Genomic DNA, 21,128 nt, shown 5'->3' on the forward strand with positions numbered 1-21,128 from the left:
ACAATCCTCAACATAGTTGGTTGGCAGTGGTTAGGGGTTCAGGGTCTCAGCCCCTGCCAGCACCCCATGCTCCTACTGAGGCTGTAGCGTATGCTCTTTGTTAGACACCAGCTATTACGCATAGGAGAGAAACAGGATCAGTGTGCAGAATTGGAAAATGTTAACTTCAGTCCTGAACTTCTAGGATACTGAATCATCCATGCAGAAGAAAAAATTAGACTCTGGAACTGGACTTGATCAACACAGAGAGATATTTCATGTTTCAGATATTAGGATTTCACACTTTGATCAATCTATTATTATTATTTCTTTAAGAAATTGTTGATGATAACTTTGGATGAGATGAGAGCTCGTGTAAATTGTTTCTGTATTACATAGAAGGAATACTGCGAGTTACAGCTGGATTTGTCTCTGTACTCGGTTAATTGTCTCGCTGTCAGAAAGGAAATAAGGGGATTCACAAAAGTGGAACAGACTCTGAAGCGTAGGAAATAATATCTTTAATGAAATAGACCCAATTAAAAGTCAGCTTTACTTAAAACATATAATATATGTTACAAATCTCAATAGCTTTGAATAAATTCAGTCCTTTCCTACAGAACTGAGTTAGTGCGGCCCACATGTGGCATTAGATAGAGCACAACCTAGGGAAATGTCTTCTCTGCTAAGGAATCATGTTCTACATGGAGTTTTCCCTCTCTTATTCTGGACTTTTTTTCCCCAAAAATAGTAGTTTTCTTTATCATTTAGTTTTATCAATTTGAAGTGAGCAAGTTTGGCTCACTATTACTATGAAAAATGAAACTACAGTTAAAGTTTGTCGTTTTTGTCACCCACAGGGTGTCTCTGACTTGGGGTTTCTATGTAAATCACCAGGTTTTAAAATATGTCCTCTGTATGATTTCAGCTGTACCTATGAATGACTGACATGTTTTAGGTGAAAGATCCCTTGTCCCCGGTGGTGGCTAAAGTCAGAGCTGTCTTTTTTGAAATATTTTCTTTTACAAGCTTTTAATCATACCCCAAGGACATGTCAGGCTCTCACATACTTCTTTCAAGTATATTCTTACACAAACACATGGTGTGGAGGAGATGCTGACATTTCTTCTCTTGTTACATTCCAAGCACATATTCATCATGGTAAAGCAAACTTAGAAGAAATTTAATATTATAGTACATCATGATTTAGTGAAGCGTGGCCCTCTTCCAAATACTGAAAAATCTGGTTGATGTAAAATAAGAGCAAGTGGACATGTACAACTGGTGGAACAGTAAAGGACATGCTGGCAGTAAATCAAGCAACGTGGTTATTCTCTAAATAAATGGAGTTTGTTAGTCAGATGGAGTTAATTCCCCTCTCTTAAAGTTATCTTTATGATATTTCTGTGAATGTGAATTAAGTTGAAGACCGCTGTGAGATTTGTTTTACTGTATGCTTCACCACTTTATTGAATTTCCTGTGCCTGAAGCATCAATTAGTATGTTTATAGTCAAACTATTCAACAATTTTGATTATTTTTTTGTTCAATTATCCTTCTCATGGATCCCAGCCAAAGCGTTCTTGAGCCTCACGTGCAGCACACAATCTGTGTGCCCTGGGGGCTCTCACATTTCCAGAGGGGGACAAACTGCCATGCTGTCCTGTTTTTTACTGCTCGAGATAAGATATTGTCCTTTCTTGTTTCTGGCAGGCTTGGCTACAAAACTGTAATGACGGCTATTGTGGTTGTTATTTTTGTATCTGTTATTTTTATAGCTCGGTAGACAAATAAATTCATTCTTTAAATTAGGCAGAGACTTAGTACCTGGGCCTCATTTAGAACACCAGGCTCTAAAATTGCCTCCTGTGAAACATTAGTAATGCCTTTGAACGGCTATTTATTGAATGACTGACTTAAATGTCCTTTTTTGCTAAAAGGAGCTATGCTGCTTGGAGAGCTTGCAGTTTAAGATATTTTTGAAATGTATGTAGAAAAGCCCAGTAGTTGTGTTGAAAATTATTTATTGATAGAGAAGGAAGTGAAGGAGTGATATTTAAACTTAAAATTGTTTTCAGGAAGAAATGTCCTGTTTTCCCCTCAAACTCATTTCTGAATTTCTGGAGAAAAAGCGGTTTTATAAACCTCTAAAAATTTCTAGGGCTAAATTGCTGGTGTTGAACATCAGTTGCTTCCCAGCTGTGGAACATTAGAAATCTGCAAGTCTGTCATTATATGAATAGCAGGACTTTTGGTGTGAAGCTGATGGTGTAGGCTGCCTCTGCTTTGGTTCTATTTCTTTAGGTTAAAATTCATTCCCAGCACCCATGGCAACTTTCACTGAGTCAGTTTCATCTGACTTTGCACCTAATCATGCGATAACATCCATCTGTTCTTTGTTATGTAGCCGGGTGAGGAAAGGTTGACAAACCTGGGTGGTGGAAAAGGCCTTGATAACTCAGGAGCGACCAGAAATACTGGAGGACATGATGCAGACTCATCTGAACCACTGTGTTCAGATTTGCTTGAGTGCCAACGTTATTAATCATGCTTCGTCAGCTGTGCTTGGTCTGCACTGGCTCTTGCACGGCCTCTGTGGTGCATCGGTGCTGTGATCTCCTGCTTCTGCTTTCTGGGAGGACATAATGGGCAGATGAGTATGATGCAGGGAGATGTAGCCTTGTCCTTGCAGGTCCTGTTAGGACAAAACCTAATCTCTGCGCCGTGCAAGGCAACTGCAGCTGCTTTCAATCCCAAGGAGCGTTGCAAGCAGATTATCACGTACACATGGTGTTGTCTTTGGGTAGACACTCTTTTGAAAGGAAACTGTAGACTACGTAGTCAGACTGTGGACCAAAGCTTTGGACTTATGTGGACTTGGATCCTGAGTAGAATTCAGAAAGAAGAACGTTATTTAGGGAAAGATTTTAAGGTTTCTCCAAAACTGGTCAGGCTAGAGACTTGAACTGTGGTTTTCTATTTCTCTTACCCTCATCTTGACCAGAAATTCCCTCTGTGCTTGAAGAAACTCTACTGATGAGTATTCAGAGAAATGTTTGAGCAAATTAGTTGTCCAGAAAAGAAATTTTAATTACAAAAATAATAAAACTGTTAAATTGCCAGCTGTTCTAGTTATAAGCATCAATTTAGACTTCAACACACACACCCCACCCTGAGAGCCTGCAGCCCTCGCTTAACAAACAATAAAATATAAAAGCACTACTCATCCAAACTATCATTTTGAAAGGTGCTTTTGTGAGTACATGCTCTTACAGCAGCTCCAAATGCCACTTTCTACACAGGCTTTAGATATATTTACTGCACTGAATAATGGTAATAATGTAATTGAACACACTTAATGATAACCAGTTGCCTATTACAAAATGCCTTTTGAATTCCAGCGGCCTGGTGTGGCTGAGGTTCATGGTCCATAAATTCAATTTTAATCCCAAATTAAGTTTATTTATGCTTGCTGTCCATAACAGCCAAGTAAGAAAATGAAACGCCACCTCCTCCCTTGACGTGCCTTTGAAAATGTAGACAATTTCAACTCTGTTGGTTGGATTAGCTACTTGTACAAATTACTGCTGATCCACTGAAATCATTGGATCAATGCCAGTTACTCTCTATAAGAACCTGGCCTAGGGTCTTTTAAAATACAAAATGAATTTCTCAGAAAAAAAGTTTAAAGGTATTTTGTGAAGTATGTGTGACTTTTTTCTAACATATACCTGAAGAAAAATTATTAATGCAAGAACGTCTCATTTTCAGAAATAAGCTGCTCATATGCCAAGTTGTTTCATTTTGTTGGCTATTTGGTTGCCGCTTGCCCAATACTGCAACACATAACCTCTGACTCTGTAAAAAAATTGCTTTTATGGTTTACTTTTATGGAGGTATTTATGTTTAGAGCCTTTGCCAATCTCAACAGAAATGAAATTTCTTTCACTACCTTTTGTCTTAAAGCTTGAATTGTTTAGCATTATGTCTTGGTTGCATTTGAGTCATATTGCTGTATAATGGTTGCACTCTGTCAAGCATTCACGGGGCAAAGAGTGTATTGTAGCAGCATAGGAAAATACTATACATGTTATACAATAATGGGAAGATTTTTAGATGTTAGAGAAGAAAGCTTTCTTTACAGACTCGAGGCTTAAGTAAATTCTGACATATTACTAGTACTCGGTAGACTACATGCCTAGGTGAGAACTACTTGGGGTAGCACTTCTAAGCAGCTGTGCGTACCTCACTGAGATCTTGATTTTATTTCTAATGTGATTTGACTAATACATTTTGTACCTGTTGAAATCAAATACGAAGAAATACTTTAAAAACTGCCTAAAACAGGATACATGGACTCACTCTGCTAGTAAAGTTAAATTATTAATGGTTTAATTTCTTATTTTTTCCGCAGGATTTGAGGTTCCAATTAAAACCGTGTTTGGGCCATTGCTTTGCCTGCCAGTGCTTAATCTTCTCCGAAAGCCTCATCACTTATCTAAAACAAAAGAAGAACGAGGTAAGGAGAGAAAGTAATGAAATGCAGCATAGCACATCTGTCAAAGGAACAGAAAGTAGCTTTAAAAAAATCCAGGATCAATGACATTAAAAAATTTTGTTAAGAGCTAAATAGGTTCACGTTAAGCATCTTAATACTAAGGGTCTGTAACTACCATTATGTTCTTGCATGTGCTGAAGGTTAGGTGGTTTGTTTGAGAGGTTTACTCTTGATGTGGCCACAGGATACACGTGACTGATAGGAACAGGAGCTCTGGAATTGCTGAATGCAACCCTCTGCACTGTGGAGTCCTTTAAAAGATTTTTTGACATCTTGATGCTAAACTTATGAATATAATTAACATTTCTGAAGTTATTTAAAATTCAGTTTGAGGTCAGTACAGATTTATGTTCTCCAGATATGCATAGGTATTGGGTGCTGTATTAAAAGACTTTCCCATTTCAGCACCTAGAGCTACGATGTCCTTTGTTGTTGATAATGGATCTTTCTGAAGTACCTGGAACTGACTACTTGTGCTATGTCATTAGGATTGCAGTAATATACAACAAGACAGGCAGAACTAGAGGTGGCACGACACAGAGAGGAGTAGTACAACGATTTAATTAGCTGTGATGGGATAATGATGTAAGGGAGACATGGTCTGAAAAACATGAGCCTTTTTTGAGTGTGGAAAGCATAGCCTGCAGTGGCCACCTCTGCAGTCACTGCTGATGTTTAACAAAAGAGAATATCAGGATCTCACTCCCATTTTCCCCATTCAGTCCTTTCTGCATTCTCAGATTTCTGCCATAGGCCAGGTTAAAAGTCATCCTAGCTGGTACAGTTTGGGCTCGGTGGCTACTCAACCGCCTCATATGAAAACCAGTAGTCTAGAAAGCCTGTTGGCTTCTCTGCTTTTCAAAATACAATATCATGCACTTGGTTTGGGATTGTTGAGCATGTGTGTTACCTACAGTCTCTCTCAGGAAAAACATTTATAATGTTTCTTTTCCAGCTGTATAAAGGATATCATTAGCTTGGAAAAATCTCACTGGCATCGTCAGAGCGTGCTGTCAGCCATAAGTAAAGTTGGTTTTAGTAGGTGTAGTTTTTAAAGCATGTTCACTGAGGGACAGTTGTACTTCCAGACATAGAGTTGATAATATACATAACTGGCTGTTACAAGCATTCCTAAAATATTTTCTGTGCAATTGTTATTAGAAACTACTCTGACATATGTAGATTATTGGACATGCTGTGTGTAAATCTTTGTAGGTTTGCCAAATAATCTAATGGTTTCTGAATCCCATCTTACTGCAGCTGTGCCTTACAGCACAATTGCATTCTGCATTGTGCATCTTGGATATCATTTCTGCTAAAAGCTGGGGACAGTCGCAGAAACCCATTTTGACTAATATTTGATCTTACAGAATCTGAGTAATCCATTTGCTGAGTAGCTACAAAACAGCTCTCATAGTATTGGTCTCTAAGACTGGAAAATATTATGAAACAAAAGCGTTTATATAATTAAAAAACGAATTTTTAGCACTGTTCATGGAAGGAAAATGGGGTCCATATATAGAACTAGTTACAGACAGGGTCCATTTAAAAAAAAAAATCAAACTTAAACCATTGTTGATGGAATTTGAAAAAAGTTCTCTTAATCCATCTGTAGGTCTTCACCTTTCTTTTTGGTGTCTTATATTTGTATTTCAGAGCTATTCTTTCAGTAGATAGATATCTCAAATTTAATACCTTAGAGATTCTTCAATACTTTCTTGTTTAATAAACTAACTTTTACATATTGAGAACCTTCCTGCTTCTTCAGAGCCCTGCTACTGAGGTATGTTAACAACTTAAAAGCCTTACGATGATGAGTGTGGATGATGTTTTAAAAAGATGGTATGCTGAACTGGCACCTGAAATGAGTTATGTGCTATCTGTGTATGCTTTTTAATTGGTGCTCCTATCAGTACTGAAAATGGTCAAATTTTTGTTGTGGTTTCTAGTGAAAAAAAGGCTTATATGATTACAGTAACATATATTTGAGTGAGATGGCTGGGCGCTTCTATCCCTTACCTGATAATTTTTTGACTGATTTTTTTTTTTTTTTTAAAGTCCAATGACTGTTATTAATTGGAAGTTTTGAAAGAAAATTACTTTCCTGAGATTCTAGTGAAAATACATGGCTGTGCGGAGGGGAAAAAAAAGAAGATTTTTAATATGCCCTGGGGGAAGGCCACTTAGTAAGCTCCTCCAAGACAGTCTATGAAAGAGACCTAATTAATGTGGCAAGCTTAGAGAAGTGTTTTAAAGATGGGAAGATCCACAAAGGAGAAAACTTGTGAATGCAGGGTTCCACTCTGGAAATCAGACTGCCTTCCTGCTGGTGTGCCTGTTTCTTTGTAAGATGCTAATATTTGATATCAAAACCAGGGGATCAATCTTGCAGCAATAGGAACATTTATCTTCAGTTTATAGCTTTTATGTTTAAGCCCAAAAAGCATTGTTGTATGTATGGTTGCTAGGCATTGTATACTTTATGATTTATTACATTTGCAGTTTCAACTGTAAATAGAAAAAAAAATATTTTACTTACGGGACAGCTTATTGTTCTTATTGAACAGTAACAAACATTATACCATGGACGAAATCTCTGTTATTAGCTATACTAGGTATATGATTAGACATCACTCTTACAAGCCATGTCTTACATTGCTATTTTTATTAATTCCTGTTAGCTTGTACAATCAGGGAAGGGTTCCAGCAAAGTCCTTAAGAGGGTGCAATATATGTCTACGCACGGCTCCTAGCCATTGCCAAGTCTTGATAGTATTACAGGCCTTCAAGATGAAATGCGATTTCCTGGATAATTTGTATAATGCATCTTTAAAGTATTCAAATTTTCAAGATGCATTTGGATTTACAAGCTATAAAAGATAAAGCATGCTTCGCACTTTCTATTTCAGATATAATGCTGTTTGAAATGCTAGAGGGTTCTCTTCCATATAGTGGATGGTTCACTCTGAGGATCTTAAACGTTCGTTTCTACTGGTTCTTATATCAGAGACTCTCTATTAATATTGCTGTAGTGAAATAGGAGACTGCTGGGAATCTCTAGGCAATCAATGAAAAATACTTTGCAACAATACTGTTCTATTCACTTTCGTTTAAGGTTGTGAAAGCAATTTACAAACATTAATAAAGTGTTACAGTAAGCTCCTGAGCAATCAGTCCTAGAAACCTGTAAACTGAGATAAAAATGGATAACAGCTACACTATGGCATTGGAAACTAACCAACCCTGTGCTGGGCTGTTTTCTGTGGACCTTCTTGGACACCTGAGAAGTTTTGTTTCCAAAAATGTTCATGAGTTGCAGCTTCCCAGGTCTGGAGTCTTCTTTTTGAGACAAAGTTTTGATTCTTCAATCAGGGCTCTGGTCCATCTTGAGCTTTTTATTAACTTCATGTAAATTTTAACAGAATCTGAAGAAAAGGAAACAAAGCCACTAACTGGAGAGGAAATAAAAGTTCGTTCAACTTCCTGAGAATAAAATCATTTTTCTAATGACAGTAGTCACCTTGCCTATATATAGAAACTTTCTTGCAATGATTGTGTTTGATGTTCAATCTGTTTTACACTATAGAAAGCCTAGACAAATAACTGAATTAAAGAAAAGGAGGAATAAACAGCTGCTCAAACTACAAATGGCAAAGCCTTAGATGTGTTTGACAGGCTGTTTCTTTCTTTCTTAGTTTCTTTTTCCCCATTCTGAGTAAAATATATTAAGTGCAGTGTTCCTTGCTGCATTATGTATTTTTTTCAAATTTTACAGTGACCTCTGTCTATTAATATAAAACTGTTAATCTGTATTTACCGCTCCTAGCCAAGATGGCTTAATATAGGACAGAGCTGCTGAATTACCCATTTTCCGAAAGTGCTTGGCGAGTCTCATTAACTTGTCTTACTGGAACCTCATTCCACCTTTCACAGGCTACAGATGTTCTAGCAATATGTGTCATAGTAATTCCAGGATATGTGTATAGTTGGTGTAAGTTTTCGAGGTAGCAAAGTAGACAGTTGTATGCTTTATCCTTTATTCTTGTGTACAACAAAAACTCCATTTGTTATCAATGGCAATCCATAATGCCAAGGCGACATGTTTCACCTTGCCTGGCACTGTAAATCACATGCACGTCTACCCTGTCTTTTGAATTGTGATCTCATATCCTCCTTGTTGTTACTTATAATAACAAAACACTAAGGACAGAATTAAAATGGTTCTTAGAACTGGAACTATCAAGCAGTGAAATGCCATTACTCCTTTAATTACGTACATTTAAAAAAATTTTAAAAGAAATGGAAGTTGCTATAGAATTCCAGCAGTGCAATTTCTCAGTAATTCACCATGGAGACAGTTGCTTGCAATCATCCAGAGTTCTGTCCTTTAAGAAAAATGTATCCTTATGCAATTCAAATTATTTTACTATCTTTGAAGTCTCATTTTAGAAATCACTGATGTATTAACTTAGCTTAATCATCTATCTGAGTTTAGGTTTAGGCTAGGAAAAGCACATATGTGGTAGAGATGTTTCTTACTTCTTCCAACATGTTTTATAAACCAGTGAATCAGTAACAGGAAAGATAAAATGAATAATTCAGAAGATATCAATGCTGACCAAGGACCAGAGATGCTTAGGGTTTTCATATATTTTTTTCTTGCCTGTATGCCATAATTTTACAGATAAAGTGTCTTGGAATAGATAAAGCTGATCACTATTTACCATTTCTATACATATAATAAATAGTGTGTGCTTCTATTAGTATTAGAAGGATCATGTGAGTACGTTTTGTGATTCTGTGATGTATTTCGTAGACATCAAAAGTCAATAAGCGATTGAATATATGCCTTCTGCTTAGCATGTCTTACTTAGACTTCCACAAAAGTGTTCACATCCTGTTCTTTTCATCTTCTGGCTGGTTGGTTAATGTTTTCCAGCACAAGCGGGGCCTGTGGCACCAAACAGTAGTCCCCCAGACTATTTGAACATTACTGTGGTTGTTGAATGCTGCCTTGCTTAAAAGGGAACCAGCACTGAATTGTCCTTCTCTTAGGCTGTCAGTGCTCAGCAAGGCTAGAAATAACACACTGCTAGAGGAACTCGGAACATTTTAGGCACGAGAGCTCAAAGATGCCTCTTCTTAACACTGGTGCAGTCCTAGCACGGGCTTGCCGCAGGATGGTTGTTTCAAGGTCTGCTGCTCTGAGCCTTTGTGCACACCCGAGCCTCGCTGCACTCTGGGGTCGGGGCAGTGAGGCAGAGGAGGGCAGCGTTTGCTCTGTTCCTCGACAGCATGCGCTCACTAAAAGATTGCAGTCCGAGTTCAACTTCACTTGAGACTACACATAAGAGTTTAATGTCTTTTAGTGATCATTTGATTTTGTTAAGAGCTAAGGGAAAAAAAAAAGATAACGTCAGAATTAATGTTCTGATCATTTCTCTGTGGTTGCAGCAACCTCTACTACAACTCTTCTCTGTTCTCAGGAAAATTATTTGGAGATTCTCTTGGATAGTAACTTATTTAGCTTTGTGTTGTCATGATATTCTCAAGTTCTGCCTCCAGAGATTTAGATAAAACTATTTAAGTAGACTGATCTCATCCTAATCCTTGTTAGGCATTCTTCCAAATTTTAAATCTAGAGCTGCAGTAATCTCACAATATTGTGGTGGTTTTGTATGTGTTTTCCTTTTGTTTTTGAACTCCAGAAGCTCACTACTTAAAAGAATAGCTGCTACAGGTCAGGATGTGTGTAGGTGGGAAAATATGAACAGTGCTAACATACCTCTGTCTTGGTGGTACTGTCCTTTGTGGTATGCATGTTAAATTCAGCTGAAAAATATAAAGAGGTATCAAGTACGGAAAAAAACTTTACAAAAACAAACCAAAACAGCATGTGTAAGCTCTTAATTTAATTACTGCAGATTTATTTTGATTTGTATCTGAAACACAGCAGGCAGAAAAGAGAAATTGTGTTTGCTGGAATAAAAATAGATCATTCCAATGCACAGTATTTTCCATTAAGCTCGCTGTAGGCTTAGAAGCCAAAGAGCTCCTGTGTTTTCTATTCCTTCATTTAAGGAGGTTTTACATTATGTTTTCAACATAAAACACATTTCAAGGTAGTAATACTGGAAATTTTGATACTGTTTTAGCAGAGTGGCTCCTTCCTTACAGTATCAAGAAAGCTAGGGCCAGTGACTTGGGTAAATCTGAGATGTCAGGTGATTGGTCTCCCTGACATCTCCAGAACCCCCTTGGGGAGATGTTTTATCTTACATCCCTGGTGTCAGCAGGGCTTTCAGCTGCGCAGGTCCGGACCCACTACAGTCACCCAGGCTCTTCGTTTCCATTAGTGGGATGTACAAAATTCGCGGTTTCCGCACAGCATCTGTCCAGTAGATTTCTGTGTACGTGCGGGCAGGCTGTACAAGCAGGAACAGAGAGTTTCAAGCCTCCCTCAGTGCCTTTTACCAGAGTTCAGGCAACAGCTCCTGGACACCAGCATGCTGGACACTTAGCCGTGCCTTTGCTCAGTGCTGTGCCACCCCCAGCTTCACTTAGGCAGGGTGCTGCTGTAATCATTGCGTACTCTGAGCACTCTGAGATCCTCTTCCAGACCTCTGATGGCAGGAGAGCTGCTGGGAGCTGTCAGCTGTTAGAGTGCAGGAGTGAACTTGTAGAAGAAAGAAAGGTTACTTACCAGTGAAAGTTGTGCTTTGAGTACTTGACAGACACATTCACATTTCACCTGCCCTTCCCCTCTCATTGCCCTCCCAGGTGTGGGGGACAGGAATTACTCGAAGTGTTGGTGTAGAAGGGGATGTGTTTGTCCTCTTGGAAAGAGTGGTGCAAAGAAACACTTCATTGTAGAGCACGGATTCAGGATAAGTAACTAGCCATTTGTGGTGCCTGCAGTGCATCAGGTTTGTGTTGGGCTTGGCGACAGTGCATTGAAGCAGGAGAAATCCAATTCATATATAAACAGCTATAGCCAATAATACCACATGGACATTTTAAAAGCAATTTGGAAATGGAAATACAGAGATTGGGGAAAAGGTTGAATTATAATTCAGTGATCCCATATTTATAAATTATCTAGTATCTATAACACTTGAAAATAGGATTTATTTGCTTTAATAATTCATGGAAAGTTCACAGAAGGTAATTTATTAATAATACAGTGTCATCAATATGGATTGTGCCCAATTCCTATTTCCATTCTATTGAGCTTACTGGTCTGTTTTATTACAGCAGCAGGAAGCTCTGTTTTAAAGAGTGGTGGAAAGACTCCTATTACCTTGTTTTCAAAATAAAGTGTAGAGATGTCGGCGGGATGTGTACAGCTCCAGTTTGAAGTCAGGAGTAGCTACAAACAGAATTAAAAGTACACTCCTGCTTAGATGGACAGTAAAGGTCACTATGCAGGAAAATACTTAAAGCATGTGCTTAGATTTGAGTCACACCACTAAAATCAATGGAGGAATGACTTTTATACTTATTGGTATAATTATACTGTTAAGACACTTAAGTGTTCTGCTGATTCAGAGCCAGAGTGTTCGAGTGCTCTGCAGAGCAAAGCCTAATGCATCAGAAATGTGCTAATTGCAGTCTGTTTACCAAATTCTTTAATATTCCATCATTAACTTCAGCTGTTTACTGTGCTCTTAACATAAACTAGTGCTGTCCCTACAAGGTATTGGTCTGCAAATGATGCTCTCTTAACACTATCAATCAGTAGGGTGGGGCTAATTATTTATTTGCATTCAGATTTTTTTCCCCACAAAATAAGTTTCTCAAGCTTCTGTATGCTAATATTATATCTGAAACAATTTGCTGTGGAGCAAATGATCTTTTCAGAAAAAAAAATGTATGTATATATTTGGTCAGTTTTATTACTACAGAGGCTGGGACTGTAATTCTTAAGAAAGCAGATCTGTTCATTCCCCAGAGATTATTAGAAAAAAAATATGCACCAAATAAGTAATTCTGCCTATGATGATTCCACTCTAATAAGTATAAATGTATATAAAATAAGTAAGTAGAAGCAATGGAATGGGTTGATTAGGTCTATATCCAGAACTGCACACTGTAGCAGCTCAGATGTTTTTTCATTGTCTGTTGTTGGTGATGCCAGACCTACTGGTGGTTGTCACAGCTTACGCTGTGTGCACACGTGTACAGCCCACCTGCTCCATTACGTTTTGGAAAAGTAGTTGGGATGCTTCTGTTGCATACAAACACTTGAAGGAAGGTGCAAAGAGGACAGAGCGAGGCTCTTTTCAGTGGGTCGCAGTGACAGCACAGGAGGCAATGGGCACAAAATGAAACAGGTGGTTCCCCCTGGACATCAGGAAGTGATTCTTTATTCTATGAGTGACGGAGCCCTGGCACAGGTGGCCCAGAGATGCTGTGAGGTCTCCTCCTTGGAGATCTTCAAAAGGTGTCTGGCTGTGGTCCTGGGCACCCTGCTTTGGGTGGCCCTGTTGGAGCAGGGGTTGGACCAGAGGGACCCAGAGGTCCCTGCCAACCTCCATAATTCAGAGATTGTGTGATACTTAATTTATGGAGACAGTATGCTAACTTAAAATACAGGTGCAGTGATTTCTGGTAAATCACCTTGCATGTTTTTTAGTTTCACATGCATTAAGTACAAACCATGAAAGCAGCAGCACAGAGCTGCATATAGTTCCGGAAACATATAAGCAAGTAATACATGTTCTGATACATCTGCAGCCTGTAAATTAAAGAGAGGAGAAATTGTATTCTAGAAACTTATTTTAGAAATCTTTCTAGAAAAATTGTTACTGATATTCAGGCATCTGCGTTTTTATTCTTGCCACTTCTCAGCCAGTAGAGAAGGACATATCCTATTGCTACTTTCGTTGTGAATCATTCCTCATAAAACAATCTGTTCTCTTAGTGGCATTTGTTATTAATCAAGGTTTCTTTCCTCCATTAGAGTCGTTGTCTCAATCACTTCAGTATATATAATCACTAACATTTTGCATTGCACTAGTGAGTAGGTGCTCTTATATGTCTGTCAAAGGGGTGCTGGCACATTTAGTGTGATGCTTTGCAATTTCAGTGAGAATACTAATGGCTGAAATGTGATTGCTTTTTTTTTAATAAAAAAAAAATAGTTCCCCACAGAGAGAGGAGAGAGAAAAGGATGGAAATTTCCAAACTCAATTAATTTTTGTATCATTAAAACATTCAAAAGTATGAAAGAATGTTCTTGCAGAATCAATCAATCATAATATATCTGCAGAGACACTAGACTCACGTTATCCTAAAGAGAATATGAAAAAGGCTAAAGTATCAATTTTGTACAATACAGCGTGTATTTGCGGAGTATAGCATGAAAATTTTCACTCTAACAAATGAAATGGAGGAGGAGAGGGAGGGTGCATGTAGATAAAACATTCTTTATAGGTATGGTATTGTTTTCTCTGTTTCTGCCTGGAACAAATAGAGATAAAAGACAGATGAGATGTAATACATTATCAATTAGATATTGATGATATATTTTAATGCAGGAAGGTATCTGTTGAAATAATAATAATAATAATAAACCTGAGAGACTCCAGAAATGAGAGACTCAGTTCTTTCGTACAAGTGATGCTTTTTCTTTAACACTTGGAGACCATACTGACAGGCTACTTTAAAACCAAGATAAAAGAAAGAAACAATGAAGAAAAGAAACAGTTCAAAAGTAAATGTGTGACTACATAGCTATGTTTGGGACTTCTCATTGTAAATGGGACTTCTCATTAAGTTTTCTCTGGATTTTTCAATTACCTCTTTCTTGATTTCCACTGATGACTGCACTTTTTATTCCCCTTCCAGGCTTTACATACTACCTGCTTTTTCTTCCTGCCCGTTTTTACATGAACCTTATGGTTTTCATTCTCTAATACAGGTAAATTCTGCCTCTTCTTTATTCTTTCCCCGTCTTTCACCTTGCTTGACAATTGTTTTGTAGAGATCTGATGAGAAATCTTCCATTCCCACAACTCCAGACATGATTAGTTTTTCTTTGTAAGGAGTTCTGCACCATTGCTGAATTTGACTGCATCAGATTCCAGCAGTTAAAGCATCTTCCAAAGTCCTGACATAAATTGTCTTTCTCTCTTAGCTCATTTAATCTACCCTACTTACCTTTTGCCTATTTTCACCAATTAGGTTTTCATCTTTTAAGATTTGCCTCTTTTCTCATATAATCCCATACTTCTCTAACAGCTTTCTCTTTACCATTTTATGTCCCTACACTCTGGGATATTTCCCAGAGCCATCATAATCTCCCTTACACATTCACATGCTCTCGCTGAATCTCTATCCTAACTTGTTGGATGATAAGCTGTTTGTGAAAGAGATCTGCTATATGGTTTTATACCTCATGTGCATTTACTCAAGTACTTAAAACATAAAAATGGTGTGGGCCTGCATCATCACCGAATTTTGTATCCTATGTCTTGAAACTAGGAAAGATTTCAAAATTATTACTATAAACAAAATGATACTGTAATTCTCAGAATCATTTGGATAGTTCTGTTTATCCTGGGCATACACATCTGTCTTGAAAACACAGGAAAATCCCTTTTTCCTATTGTGAATCCTTCTAATGGGGAGATTTAGGGTCGGATCCAGCCGTTTTGGAGCCAGCATAATTCAGAAAGGGGATTTGTGCCCCTGCGTTTACTGTGTTAGCAATGCTCCCCCACGCAGCATTGCAGTGAATATCACAGGAACAATGCAATCTTTGCTTGGATTTCTGCAGGCATGACAGCAAACCCCGAGTGAAGAGCAGGTGCTGGGGGGTGGCCCTGCTTCTCCTCCTCATCGCTTGCATGTTGTGAGCATGGTAAGGAGAGAGTACCTGAGGCAGCCGCGTGCAGGAGGATGTGAAGCTGTTGTTGAGGGCTTTTCTTCTCCCATCACCACAGACCAGCTGCCTCCTGGTCCGCACACAAACGATTTTATGCTACTGCTCAGATAGTAACTGCTGCTTGTGCTGTCTGCAGTATTCTGATCATGGTGATTTAGTACTATGATCGCTATTGAGACTGTTAGGATATCATTTCTTAATTCTGAGGCTGCTCTGTTCGAGCATTGTGGCTCATCAAATCCCATATCTAGTCTTTTATATTCCTTTTAGAAAAGAAAGAAAGAAAATCAAATGAAGTCTTTGAGTATACATTTAATTTTGGTGCAGCATGGATCATTACGCTGTGCAACCACCATTTAGGAAATGGTTATTATATGGAGCCTGATGGGTTTTTGCCTTGGAAGGCTTATGAAACCGTTTTTTCCCTTTGGAGGCTCACTTGCTCATGCGGGGCAGCTCGCCTCTGCTCGGGGCTCAGAGAACTGAGCGCAACCTGCACCTCCCCGGGGGAGAGGCCGGCACCAAGGAGCCTCCTTGTTAGTGTGTGATTAGTGTTGATTAGCAGGGTGATGACAACCCTAATTAGATTCCGAGAGAACCTGGGAAACAAAACTTTGCAGCTGAGTTACGAGGCTGGGCTAATTAGAGGGGCACTCCAGTGTGTTAGGACGGTACTCTGCTGCCTGGGTAAAAACAGCTGCAAACGCTGCTTTAGCTCCTGACTCATGCGGTTTTTAATGAAGGTGTTCTTAATGAGGAACAGAGTTTTCCTCCTGTAGGGATTTCCTTGGTTTAGGGAGGAGGACGGTGATGTCAGAAGACCCAGACAAGCCTTCCTGCAGGCCCTGTTCGTTATCTGCACTGTGTGTTTAGCGGGGTGACACAAAGGGCCCAGGCCTCGAATTACTGCTGAGTCTGAGACAGTTATCTTTTAATAATAGTAATTTAAAGCTTTTAATAATGTTGTGAGGGAAGAACCTTTTTTTGAGCTACATGATGTTCTGCACTGTATAATTTATCTCTGTGTAGTTTCTAAGTTAATGAAGTTATAGAGTAATTAAACCCCATCCCTTGCAGCTTTGTCGGTTTCCTGTATATATGAAGCAGGTGTTGATATATTAGATGCTATCTCTTACAGAAGAGGTGTGGAAAAATTTAATAGCCATTGTGCAATTATATTTTGAGTTACCCCGCTAATGGGATTTATTGGTTTTCTTGTATTTGCTTTCATTTATGTCTAGTTTGGCTTATATAAATCTGCACAATGTAGTAGTTTAATTGCCAGTGGAATCCAGGCTGAAAGCCAGCTTTTAAGGAGTATTGGTAATGTAGTGTCTGGATCTGGTGGGAGGAGAGGAGGGTGCAGGGAAGAGTGTACGGGCTGTGGCTATAAATTACTGTGGTCTGTGTCTGTCTGTTGGAACATCATGCTTTAACGGGGAAAATCTGAGGAAGGCTGTATTTTCTAGACTGTTTTTATTTTATTTTCATATTTTTTTCTAGTCAATATTATTCTAACAAAGCTTGGAGGAAGAATCTGTTAATGGCATGCTTGCAATAGAAGTAAGCACAGGCGAATTGGGTTGGATAGGATTTTTAAAGAAGAAACTCTAGCATTCCTGTTCTAAAAAACTACATCGGTGCACAGTTACAGTTCAAATATGCCATCTTGATAAACTTAATTGTTTCACCTAGTATAACGGATGACTGTTTGGCTGCTTATTTTAGAAGATCAGTTAAGCCAAGACTTCTGGTATTAAGTGGAAAAAAAGGTGATCACAGTTGGAGGAAGGACATGTGAAATAGTCACACAGTATGAAAAGACAGATGGTATCATTATTAAATGATAGACAGTTATAATATACACGGATAGCAGCGTAGGTATACAGCAGTTGCTATTAAGTATTTACAAATAATGTCCATTATAAATACCACGAGTCTTCTGTTGAAACCAGCCTGTCTCATACCTTAGTGTGCATTGGCAGTGTTTCACCTGGGACATGCTCAGGCATTGCTTTAAGAATCCTCTGAGTTTGATAGCAGTTGATTTTAGCCAGTTTTCAAGTATTTCTTTGTCTTTTTGTTGTAATACAGCAGACTTTCTTAGTCTTTTCTCGTATGCTGTGTTCAGCGTAATCTCCTGTACCACAGTATTCTTGGGCCCAGTTTTAATTCATGAAATGCTACCAAATTTGTCATATTGTCATATATGTCATGTCATATGTCACATATGTCATATATGCAACACATAATGTAATTTAAATGCGAATTATTCCTCTCTTTCTAGAAAAGTGTGTGCCCTTTTTCTGTGGCTGGCATGCCAGAGAAGTTCAGCAGATTGAGTGGTGGCAAACTGATGCTTGTCTGAAGCTCTAGAGAGATGTAAATAAGGCAGACATGGCAGAAGGTGCATCCTTGCTCCATCCATGTGCAAACAGCCACGTCGCTTTTGCCTAGTGTTGGTCTAGGCTTCTGCTGAGGAAGAAATACAAGCACACTGAAGGATTTGCATCCTTCCCAAATTCATTGCTTTTCTTAAAATACTGAGCTGAATTTAGTGCTCAGTTTAAAAATGCTATTTCAGTAATTGTTTAAAGGCCAACTGGTGAGGCACTAAACAAAAGCTATCGTGTTTGTAAAGCAAAAAGTATTCGCTATAACAGCTTCTTGCTATTTTCTGATGCCAGGGGGATGGGAAGGCTTTGAAACCTACGCTATGAATCATTCCCAACATTTTGTGTTACTGAAACGTGAATATTATTTTTAAATGTGTAACAATGCTGTTAGAGCCTTCTGTGACTTAGAGAGAGCTTCCAGAATACTAAAAAGTCATTATTTACTTTGTTCTAGTCTATTAGTGCAGAACAATCCTCACGCAGGCTCTGCAGTGGCAGGGTTGATTGGTTCTCAGTGGACTTGTCTTGTTAATAGGAGAAAAGAGGCTCTTGCTGGTATTTCTGCTCCCATCTGGAGCGTGACTCCTCTAGACAGCTAATTGTGTTGCATTTGAACAGCCTCCCTGGTGTGACAAAGTGGGTGTCTTTAGACCTTTACCTTAAATAAATGCCTGCTTCTCATATGTGACAGTGCTTCCACAGTTTACCAAACACGCCTGAGCTGTGGTCTCGAAGAGCTGTCACCTTCCTTTTGCTCAGTGAAACCCTGTGTCGTGAAGCTGGGAACGCCTCTAATTTGGTCCAGGTCAGGCAGCTTTGATAAGTCTCATCACTTTTCCCTTCCACGCTCCTTGCATGTTTTTCTGGAACTAGCAAATATTTACACAACGGGCTGGCTTGCTTTGTCACCAAAAAATGGAGTGCTTAATGCACTCTTTGTCTCATCATCAGTTAAACTTCAGAGATGCTCTTCTATAGGGCTATGCAATGAACGTGGACTGAAAGCTTTTCTGCAGTGGCTGCAGCTCTGAAGTTGGGAACGAGTGAAAAGGTAGCACGCAGGCTGTGTGCGTGCAGTTCCTTGCAGTTTTACTGCCAGTGGCTATTTATTAAACTTCAAATGTACGTGTAGCTGCTGTCTGTCTGTGGTGTTATTTGAAACAGTAAGAGTACAAGACAAGCACTGTAAGGTAATATAGGCTCTCATTAAGATTTAAACCATTTTTCTAAAATTACTAAAACTTTGTTTTTACCTGTGTTTATTAATCTCCGATCCATTAAAGAAACCCAACCAATTTCTCCTGACTGTGCATTTGGCAACAGCAACAACAAAATCCCCGTTCAATCTCTGTTTAAATTGCTGCAGTTACGAGGTGGCAGTATCTATTAGCTTCTTTTGGGATAGCTTATGAATAATAACTAATGCAGAGATCACCACTGAAATTATATGCTGAGAAAGGGTATAAGGGAGAGCTGGTCTTTTTTCAACTACTCCAAAGACCCAGAGGATCTTTCAGGGGTGCATGTTCATGTTACACCAGCTCATGTCTGCCTTAGCATCAGACAGGGCAGTCCTGCTCCCTCCCTGTGGGTACAGCCAAATTGTTATTCTGCTGGCATCAGCTCTGCTGACAAATGCTGTTGTTAGTCTAAGGATCCATCCTTATGCTTTCCCTCGCATTTCGTTCATAGATGGTTCATGGGTTGTTTAAAATAACGTAGGTATTACAGATTTTTGGAGGACAACTGGAGAAGCACATGTAACTGAGACAGCAGCACAGCTAATTTTACAAGGCTTTCTCTCATCCAGAAACTTGTTTGAAACTAGTGATGCTGTGATCCTGCCCCCACCAGGGAGAGATCCCAAAGAGGTATGAAATTCCCACTCTCATCCCACTCCTTGGTGTAGCAGTGTCCCACACAGGTAAAAATTTCCTGGCAGGGGAGAGGAAAGTGGTGCAAGGCAGGTGCAATCTGGAATCCGTGTGCTTCTTCAGTCTGACAGGCAAGCAAAAGACCAGCGTTGGTAACAACGTAGTATTTCAATATGTTCATAATTTTTAATGAACAGAATAAAACGTGACAGTATAATTTGGGGTGTAACTGTGGAAGAGACGCGAGTTTAAGTTTTGATCTGGATGATAAATGGGGCATTTTCAATCCAATTTTTCATGGTTTGAGTGAGAGTTACGTGGTTAAAAATGATTTCAACAAACAATGTAAAATTGGTGGTGGCCATTTATAATGTGAACCACTAACAATTGAATAATATCTGGTTTATTTTCTCCAGGGTACAGTATCTAGTTTATGAATGCACTTGTACTTCATAAATCATTCTCAAGAGCAAAAGGGAGAAAAATGAAAAATCCATTTTCTTTCAACCCCCCTGGGTCTTTATTTAATTTTTAATGAAATAGAGAGGATGCTTCATCAATGGCAACAATAGAGCATTTTCAACACACATCTTTGAAAACAAACAGAACCAAATCTTAAACCACCGCTAAAAATCCCCAACCCACGGCCCAAAACAAATACAGCAAAGGAGCTGCCTTGAGACACAAAACAGATTTAAAATCAAATGGATTTTTGAAGCATTTAAAGATTTGTCAGTTACTTAATTTAGCTGTGAGATGTTCTTACCTAGCATGCAGTAGAATACAGTCAGAGTTTAGCATCTATATGATTTTAGGTGCCGTATTACTTCATAGCACAACCCTATCAATACCGGGCATTTTCTTTCTGGTTCTGGCTCACGTGACAACAGAAGCACTGGGATCAGAAAAGCTCTGCCTTGAATATAACATTTGCCCTTTCATTATCTTAAATGTTGACTATAAATCTGATATCATAGGAGATTGTTATTTAACATCCACATAACCGAATTCTGCTGAGTGCAATAGCAGAACATGTTAATACTGTTTGAGCTCAGAAAAAGAGCTCCTGTTGATTTAAGTGTCAGCTTTCCTGGTCTGAAGCACAATAGCATCATGAGATAATCTAATTTAGCTTCCTGTATATCAGAGGCTATTGTATTTTACACTGTGTACCCTTGTATTTTATTTTGTTCACACTGATATTACTTAGCTCATCCTCCACATAAGCATCTGATTCTGGTTTGAAGAAATCAAGAGGGGAAGGGAAAAAAAGAAAGTGGTGGTGTGGGCAGGAGGGAGCAGGTGGAATGTGTACCGGAGGGTAATTTTCCTTAAAATATTTGCCTTATTTGTGGGTCACGTTTGTCCTTCTTGAGTCTCTTGCTAGGTTTTGCTTTGCTGCCAGATTTACATCCTATTTAATCTTTTTGGTTC

General features: G+C 38.8%; 1 protein-coding gene across 3 annotated transcripts in view; it reads left to right on the forward strand.

Annotated features, from left to right (window-relative positions):
• The window catches only part of TENM1 (teneurin transmembrane protein 1), a 615,716-nt gene that overhangs the window by 90,707 nt on the left and 503,881 nt on the right, over positions 1-21,128 (forward strand). For all 3 annotated transcript variants that reach the window (XM_040572077.1, XM_040572078.1, XM_040572079.1), the window contains one exon: positions 4,393-4,497. The gene's annotated coding sequence lies outside the window, so the exon portion shown is untranslated. The remainder of the gene's footprint in view (positions 1-4,392; positions 4,498-21,128) is intronic.

Source organism: Cygnus olor, chromosome 13 (genome assembly GCF_009769625.2).
Source record: "Cygnus olor isolate bCygOlo1 chromosome 13, bCygOlo1.pri.v2, whole genome shotgun sequence".
In the NCBI taxonomy this organism is placed as follows: domain Eukaryota; kingdom Metazoa; phylum Chordata; class Aves; order Anseriformes; family Anatidae; genus Cygnus; species Cygnus olor.